Genomic DNA, 9,677 nt, shown 5'->3' on the forward strand with positions numbered 1-9,677 from the left:
TGGGCAAATCTCCTAAAAAGACCTCTTTATAGTGTTCAAAAGCAAAGCTGTCACTGTGAGGATTAAGGTGTGCCTGACCCAAGCCATGGTATTTTCAATCGTCTCATATGCATGCATAAGCTGGACAATGAATTAGAAAGACCAAAAAAGAGCTTATGGCTTTGAATTATGCTTTTGTTGAAGAATATTAAATATACCATGGACTGCCAGAAGAGCGAACAAATCTGTCTTGGCAGAAGTACAGCCAGAATGCTCCTTAGAAGCAATAAAGGCTAGACTTTGTCTTATGTACTTTGGACGTGTTATCAGGCAGATTAGTCCCTGGAGAAGGACATCATGCTTGGTAAGTAGGGGGTTAGCAAAACAGAGGAACCCTCAACAAGATGGTTTGACACATTGACTCAACAGTAACGTCAAGCAGAACACTGATTGTGAGGATGACACAGGACTGGGCAGTGTGTTCTCGGTTGTACCTAGGGTCACTATGAGTCAAAGACGACTTAACAGCACCTATCTACAACAGCTCATAACAACAGTGGCATATGGGAGTCCCTGGGTGGTGCAAATGGTTACATGTTCAGCTATTAACTGAAAGATTGGTTGTTTGCATCCACCCGAAGTACCGCAGAAGAAAGACCTCATGATCTACTTCCATTAAAGACCCCATGAAGCACAATTCTATCCATGGGGCAAATGGTCTTTTTTTTTTTTTAGTGGTGAAAGTCATCTGTATATCTTCTCTGCTGAGGTGTCTATTCATTTATTCAGATATTTTACCCACTTTTTAATTGGGTGGCTTCAGTTTTTATTGTTGAGTTTTAAGAGTTCTTGTATATCTTGGATTCACCACCGCCAACAGTTACCATCCGGTTGATTACGACTCATGTTAAACCCATGTTTTGCAGAGCATAACAAGTCCTTTATCAGATATGAGTTTTCCCTCAGGTATTTTGATGCTGTGTTGTTAGGTGCATACACATTCAGAGTTGTTATGTCTTCTTGGAGAAATGACCCTTAATCATTATGCAATGCCCTTCTGTACTTTTGATAATTTTCCTTGCTCTGAAATCTGACTTGTCTGAAATTCACATACAAGTTCCAGCTTTCTTTTCATTAGTGCTGGCATGATGTATCTTTCTCCATTTCTTCCCTTTTAATCTATCAGTGTCTTTATATTTAAAGTGGGTTTCTTTTAAATAACGTTTTGTTGGGCCTGTTTTTTTTTAATCCACTCTGATAGTCTCTTTTAATTGGTATTGTAATGGTTAATTGTTACATGTTGTCTTGGCTAGGCTATGAATCTCAGTGGTTTGGCATATGCTCTTCCATTTTGTGATCTCATGTGAGCAATTAGTCAGTTGAAAGTGGAGTTTCCATGGGGGTGTGGCCTGTCTCCAGTATATAAAATAACGTTTTGGCAAGGCTCTTTTGACCCTGCACTCTTCTTGGTGCCTGATTTCAAGTTCTTGGGATGAAAGCCTGCTACCTGAGCTGCAGATCTGGGATTCACTAACACACCCCAACCCCATAAGCCAGCAGGGTTCCCCAGCATCCCACCTCATCTGCAGAACTTGGATTCATCAGTTCCTGCAACCCCATGAGGCAGCAGAGATCTTCAGCCTGCTGCCAGATCCATGCATTTAGGACTTGCCAGACACCACAGTTGGATGAGTAACTTCCTTGAAGTAAATCTCTTTATATATATTCATATATATGTTTCAGTGATTTTGCTCTTTTAGACAACCCAGGCTAAGATACATATATTTAGACCATTCACATTTAAAGTGATTATCAATATAGTTTAATTACTATCTGCCATATTGGTAACTGCTTTCTATTCATCGCCCTTGTCCTTTATTTCTTTCTTTCCTTCTCTCTCTCTCTTTTTTTTTTTTTTGGCCTTCTCTAGTTTTATTGGGCATTTGGTGTGATTGTATTTTCTCTTCTCTCTTAGCAAACCAATTAAGCTACATTGTAAAATTTTGTTAATGGTTGCCCTAGAGTTTGCAATATACTTCTACAACTAATCTAAATCCATTTCCAAATAGCACTATATTACTTCATGAGTAGTAAAGTTATAACAAACCATTCTTCCTTCCCATCACTTGTAACATTCCTATCATACATTTCACCTATTCTTAAGCTATGATCAACCAATATATCATTACTATTATTATTTTAAACAAATTTTTATCTGTTAGATCAGTTAAACATAAAAAAAAGAAACATGCAAAATTCAACTAACACTTCCTGCAAGACCTCAGCAATATGTAAATAAATCAGAGAATCATAAAGACATGCACGTACACAGCATGACTGGAGTTGAAAAATTCAATGAGTACTCTTAGGAGAGATACTATAGACATTAATGTAACTTTTTTCACATAGGTCTCCCTTGGATGGCTGTACAATGAAATCTGTGAGAGTCACAATTTGACAGGACTGCCATGCTTCTCTAGGTCTCGGAAGTATTCCACCTTTGACAGCGTACAGTCTTACCACTTTATTATTCCTCCTTTTAGTGAAAAATATTTGAGTTTTCCTTTTCCGACAGATTTCCACCCTACATAGGTTCCGGCTATCTCAGATTTTATTGCACTATGCTTAGTTCTATGAGAATCCCAGAGCCCTGCAATGTAAGAATTGTATAAGAAAGGGTACAATGGTAATTCGGGAAAACTAGACACAACTGGCAAAACCCAGGAATGAAACAAGGAGCTATGGATCCATCGCTCTCCCAATTAAGCTAATTCAAATTATGTAATCTAGCCATTCTTTCAAAATATTACGTAATTTTTTTTTGTAAGGCCCTTGTGTATTTAAATACCTAATCTTACCTTATCCAGTATTTTCCACTCACTCACCCAAAATTGTATGCCCTTGTTGTCCACGTCTGAAAATAGGATTCGAGAAGACACTGAATGGGTTGGTACAGGAGGAGGAAGGCAAAAAGTGGGAAGAACAGGTAAAACAGGAAAAAACTTTTCTGCTTGGTAACCTCCTATTGTTCCATGCTCCAAACACTGCTTAGATAACAAAGGAAATTCCAACTGAAATATTCCAGACTGTTTTTTTCATCTTCTTTCAGTCTTTATTTTCTGTCATTCTCTTCAACGGCACTGGAAAAGGATACATACGGTTATTGTTCGTATTAATGTTTCGGCAAGCTTTTTGCTTCTGACTGAGAAATGCTGAGCAAGCCAATTCTGTTTTCTCTATTTTCTTCCTTTTTCCTTGTTGTCCTTGTGCTGACACAGCTGCCCTAGGTGGTGAAGAGACATAGGGATAGAAAAGGGAGACATTTCAAGGCAATCTGTGGAATAATATGTTTATTTCTACATGAGTACACAAAATGTGTTTTAAAAAGGAGAAAAATACAGAAATTTTGGAAATTGTAAAAAGCAGGTAGGTGTGCATGGTTTTAAACCCTCTTAAGGAAAGGACACTTTCCTATTGAGCCACATCTCTCTCACAACAGAGGCATCATGAAGATCCTTCTTGAAAATTAACCATATTTGTAAGAGGTCTTCAAAGATTCCACAGTTTGCCAGAGCGAAAATCCACTCTTTCAAATCCCACAATGTTTTAAAATTTTTCATTGTATTTTAGATGAAGGTTTACAGAGAAAATTAGTTTCTCAATAAACAAATAATACACATACTGTTTTGTGACATTGTTTGCCAATGCCACGACATGTCAACACTCTGTACTTCTTGACCTTGGGTTCTCCATTACCAATTTTCCTCTCTTTTCCTGTCTTCTTGTCCCTGCCCCTGGGCTGGTGTGTCCATTTAGTCTCATTCTGTTTTATGAGACTGTCTGATCTTTGGTTGAAGCATGAACCTCAGGAGTGACTTCAGTACTGAGTTAAAAGTACATCCGGGGGTTTCTCCAGTCTCTGTGAGATCAGTAAGTCTGGCCTTTCCGTGTGTGCGTGAGTTAGAATTTTGTTCTATGTTTTGCTCAAGCTCTGTGTGGCACCCTCTATTTTGATCCCCGTCAGAGCAGTCAGTGTGAGCAGTCAGGCACCATCTAGTTATATTGGGCTCAGTCTGGTGGATGTTGTGGTTCCATTAGTCCTTCAGACTAATCTTTCCCTTGTGTTTTTGGTTTTCTTCATTCTCCCTTGCTCCAGATGGGGTGGGACCAGTGGAGTATCTTAGATAGCTGTTCACAAAGTTTTAAGACCCCAGACGCTACTCACCAAAGTAGGATGTAGAACATTTTCTTTAAAAACTATGTTATGCCAGTTGAGCTAGGTGTTCCCCAAGATCATGATCCCAAGCCCTCAGCGCAGTAATTCAGTCCCTCAAGGAGTTTGGATGTGTCTATGAAGCAACCTTGCCTTGGTCAAGTTGTACTGACATCCCCAATATTGTGGACCATCCTACCCTTCATTCAAAGTTACCACTTACCTATTGTCTAGTTAGTGTTTTTCCCTTCCCACCCCTCCTCTCCCTAGTAACCATCAAAGATTGTTTCTTTCTGTGTGTAAACCTTTTGATGAATTTTTATAACAGTGGTCTCATACAATATATGTCCTTTTGTGGTTGACTTATTCCACTCAGCATAATTACCTCCAGCTTCATCCGTATTGCGAGAGGTTTTGAAAATTTATCTTTCTTTATTGTTGCCTAGGATTCTACTGTGTGCATGTACCTTAGTTTGTTTATCCATTCACCTGTTGATGGGCACTTAGGTTGTTCCCATTTTTTGCTATTGTAAAGAATGCTGCAGTGAACATGGGTGTGCATATGCCTTTAGGTGACATCCCTTATTTCTTTAGGATATATCCCTAGGAGTGGGATTGCTAGATCTTATGGTATCCTTATTTCTAGCTTTCTAAGGAAGTGCCATATCATTTTCCAAAATAGTTATACCATTTTACATTCCCACCAGCACTGCATAAGAGTTCCAAGCTCCCCACAGCCTGTCAAACATTTCTTATTATCCGCATTTTTTTTTTTTATTCTTGCCAGTAATGTTGGGCTGAGATGGTAGCTCATTGTAGTTTTGATTTGCATTTCTCTAATTTCTAGTGCTCTCGAGCATTTCCTCATGTGTCTGTTAGCGACCTGAATGTCTTCTTTGTGAAGCATCTGTTCTTATCCTTGGCCCAATTTTTAATTGGATTTTTTGTCTTTTTGTTGTAGGGGTGTTGGATTTTTCTATAGACTTTAGAGATTAGACTTTCATTGAATTTGTCATAGTCAAAAATGTCTTCCCAGCCTGTAGGCTCTCTTTTTACTATTTGGTGAAGTCTTTTGATGAGCATAAGTGTTTAATTTCTAGAAGATCCCAGTTATCTAGCTTATCTTCTGGTGCTTGTGTATTGTTAGTTAAGGTTTGTATCCTATTTATGCCCTGTATTTGGTCCTCTAGCCTTGATGCTATTTTTTTCTTCTATGATCTATATAGTTTTGGGTTTTATATTTCGGTCTTTGATCCATTTTGAAGTAGTTTTTGTGTATGATGTGAGGTATGGGTCTTGTTTCTTTTTTTTTGCATATGGACATCCAGATTTGCTAGTACATTTGTTAAAAAGACTATATTTTCCCCCATTTAATGGACTTTGGGCCTTGGTTGATGATCAGATGACCGTAGGTAGATGGATGTACTTCTGAGTTCTTGATTATTTCATTAGTCAATGTGTCTGTCTTTGTTCCAGTACTAGGCTGTTTGAGTACTGCAGCTGTACAGATTCTGAGGTCAGGTAGTGTGAATCCTCCTACTTCTTTTTCTTTGATAGTGCTTTAGTTACCCAGGGCCTCTTTCCTTTTCCATAAAAAGCTAATGATTAGTTTTTCCATCTTGTTAAAGAATGCTGATATTTGGATCAGTTTTTCCTTGTATTTGTAGATTGCTTTGGGTAGAACTAACATTTTTACAATTTTGAATCTACCTATCCTTGAGCATTGTATGTTTTCCCATTTATGTAGGTTTCATTTGGTTTCTTGCAGTAGTGTTTTCTAATTTTCTTTGCATCTGTCTTTTATGTCCCTGGATAGATTTATTCCTAAGTATTTAATTTTTTTAGAAGTTATTATAAATAGTACTGCTTTCCTGATTTCCTTTTCCTAGTTCTCTTTATTGGTGTATAGGGATCCAACTGATTTTTGTATGTTTCTCTTGTATCCTGAAAAAAAAAAAATTTTTTTTTTTTTTACTCTTGTATCCTGCTACTTTGCCAAATCTTTCTGTTAGTTTCAATAGTTTTCTTGTGGAATCTTTCGGGTTCTGTATGTGTAGTAGCATGTTGTTGTTGTTAGATGCCATCAGTCAGTTCCTACTCATAGTGACCCTATGTACTACAGAATGAAACACTGCCTGGTCCTGTGCCATGCTCACAATTGTTGTTCTCCTTGAGCCCACTGTTGCAGCTACTGTCAATCCATCATGTGGAGGGTCTTCTTCTTTTTTGCTGACCCTCTACTTTACCAAGCATCATGTCCTTCTCCATGGGCTAATCCCTCCTGATAACTTGTCCAAAGTATGTAAGATGTAGTCTCACCATCCTTGCTTCTAAGGAGTGTTCTGGTTGTACATCTTCTAAGAGAGATTTATTCATTCTTTTGGCAGTCCATACTATATTCAATGTTCTTCACCAACACCACTATTCAAAGGGATCAATTCTTCTTCAGTCTTCCTCATGCATTGTGCAGCTTTCACATGCATATGATTTGATTGAAAATACCAGAGCTTGGGTCAGGCCCACCTTAATCTTCAAGTATGGTATCATATCATCCACAAATAGGAATAGTTTTACTTCTTCCTTACCAATCAGCATGTGCATTATTTCTTTTTCTTGCCTTACTGCTCTAACTAGGACATCCAGCAAAATATTATGTAGGAGTGGTGATAATGGCCATCCTTCTCTTGTTCCTGTTCTTAGGGGGAATGTTTTCAACCTTTCCATGTTAAGAATGATGTTGGCTGTTCGTTTTGTACAGATGCCCTTATTATGTTGAGGGCCTTCCCTTCTATATCTATTTTATTGAGCGTTTTCATCAGAACATGTGTTGGACTTTATTGAATGCCTTTTCGGCATCAGTTGAGATGATCACGTGATGCTTTTGTTTCATATATATAATGGATTACATTGGTTGATTTCCTAACATTGAACCATCCTTGGATACCTGATGTGAATCCCACTTGGACTTGGCATTTTTTTTTTTACATGATGCTGAATTCTATTGGCTAGAATTTTTTTGCTGATAATTTTTGCATTTATATTCATGGAGAGATATTGGTCTGTAAGTTTATTTATTTACTTTTTTGCTGTCTTTCCCTGGTTTTGGTATCAGGGTTTTACTAGCTTCATAGAATGAACCCAGAAATATCCCTTCCTTTTTTTATGTTCTGAAACAGTTTGAGTAGTACTGGTGCCAGCTCTTCTCTGAATATTTGTTAGAATTCTCCAGTGAAGCCATCTGAGCCAGGGGTTCTTTTTGTTGGGAGTCTTTTTTTTTTTTTTTTTCAGTCACAGAACTTTATTTCTAAACCAATTTGAAGGATCCAAAGATTAAAGTACAAAAAAAAAAAAAAAAAAAGAGAGCCCAAATAGCTGTGGTTATCTATGTGCTATTAATTCAAGTGGCCAAGAGGAATTGTACCAAATGCCAAACCAAGGATGTCCCTGAAGTAGAGACAAGGTAAAGGGCCTTCCTGCCCTTTGACGTTGTCATCATCATTGTTTGCTTGGAGGAACCCCCCTGTGCCATTCCAATTCAATGTGCTTCTAGTCTTAACTATTGAAGCATCTCTTTACCTAGAGAAAAAGACTAGTAAAAAATACTTCAGTATAGGTGAATTATCTAATACCCTTTAACATCATCCCAGAAGGGATGTTAATATAAAGGTGAAGTGAACTACTTAAGATAACTAAGTGGGCAGCAATGCAAACTTTAAGGACTTTTATCTTTTGTTTATAGCCATAACCTCAGGCTGGGAATAGTGCCTGGCAATGGTGACTCAATAATGATGATTTATTGAATGATGGACACCTTGAACTTCACCTCCACTTGTTACACTCCCATCTCAGAAACTTATGACCTTGATCAAGCCCCACTTGTTACTAGGTTGGAAACTAATTCAAACAGGGTTGCAGGACTGCCACCTCATAAATCTTAAGACAAAAGCACTTAGGGATCCTAAAGCCACTATGTAGACAAAGATAAGTTACCCGTACAAACTCTGCCCCACAGGCTAGCTCTGCAAAATGCAAATTCATGAAAGAGAGAGATAGAGAGACAGAGACAGAGATGGGGAGAGTGATCAGCACCCACAACACACTACATGCCACTGCTTTTGTAACTATTCTGAGTCCACACTGGGGAAAGACTACTGTTCAGCTCGTTTCACTTTTCCTTGATCCTCTACTTAATGGCTGCTTAGACCACCTCCTGGTTGCCTAGGAATTGGTGAGGTCCAATGGCATGCAGGTTCTCATCCAGTTCCAAGAGAAAGGGGACACCAGTAGGGAGAGTAATGTTGAGAATGTCTTCTTCTGAGATACCTTCCAGATGCTACAGGAGTGCCCTACTGTTATTTCCATGACCAGATATCAGAATGGTTTTGCCACTTAATACTTCTGGAGCAATCCTTTCATTCCAATAGGGAAAAGTCTCTCCAGAACACCCTTTAGGCTTTCAGATGATGGCAGCTATCCATATGCAAGTGGCACACTTTATACTTCCCATCACTGTAGATCTCCTGGTAGGATGGGTGAGACTACTTGAAGGTAGGTGGGGTCTCATTGTAGCATCTTCTCCGGAGCCTCACTTGTTCTTCTCTGTGATTCAAAGCCACTTTCTCCCTATTGAGACCAATCAAGGCTCCATAGTGACTCCAGGAACTTTCCACAGGAACCCACTCCTGCACCAGTTTCTCCAGGATCAGCCAGGCCGTGTGCATGGACCGATTCAGGATGGATGTGAATTCAAGGTCAAACTCAAAGTTTAGCTCCTTTAGTTGCTTCCCACAGTTCCCACCTTCCTCCACTCTTTTGTTGTTAAGTTTCTGGTCCACACAGCTACAAAAGCACTTCTGGTTCCAAGCACCCTTCCCATGTCTGACATAAAAAGTTTATACTTGGACATACTGGTAGCTGAGTTTCCCTGGCATTGCAAGTGGGCCAACTTTCAGTAGTAACAGTACACCTGCAGAGAGGTCAACATCAGCAACAGTCCCTCTGGGGCGCCAAGGGGACAGCACTGTCAAGTACTCATCCTGTTGGGAGTTTTTTTTTTTTTTTTTTTTTTTTTTTACCTTTTCAGTCTCTTCTCTTGTTACGGGTCTGTTCAGGTTTTCAACCTCAGTTTGTGTTAGTTTAGATATGTAGTGTGTTTCTAGAAATGCGTCTGCTTCCTCCAGGTTTTCAATTTTGTTGCAGCATAGTTTTTCATGGTAGTGTTATGTTTCCTTTAATTTCAATTGTTTTTATTGTAATGTTCCCCATTTCATTTCTTGTTCGGGTTATTTGAGCCCTCTTTTGTTTTTCTTTTGTCAATTTGGCCAGTGGTTTGCAGATTTTTTGATCCTTTCAAAGAACCACCTTTTGATTTTGTTGATTCTTTCTATTATTTTTCTGTTCTGTCATTTATTTCTGCTCTGATCCTCATTATTTTGTTTCTTCTGGGGGCTGTGAGCTCTTTTGCTGTTTTCCATTTGTTGGAGTT

The 9,677-nt window shown here is 38.7% G+C and overlaps 1 pseudogene; it reads right to left on the bottom strand.

Moving 5' to 3' along the window:
• Positions 1 to 8,340: 8,340 nt before the first annotated feature.
• Positions 8,341 to 9,119, bottom strand: LOC126070641 (bisphosphoglycerate mutase-like; annotated as a pseudogene).
• Between the last annotated feature and the right edge of the window lie 558 nt (positions 9,120 to 9,677).

The sequence above is a fragment of the Elephas maximus genome, chromosome 1 (assembly GCF_024166365.1).
Source record: "Elephas maximus indicus isolate mEleMax1 chromosome 1, mEleMax1 primary haplotype, whole genome shotgun sequence".
In the NCBI taxonomy this organism is placed as follows: domain Eukaryota; kingdom Metazoa; phylum Chordata; class Mammalia; order Proboscidea; family Elephantidae; genus Elephas; species Elephas maximus.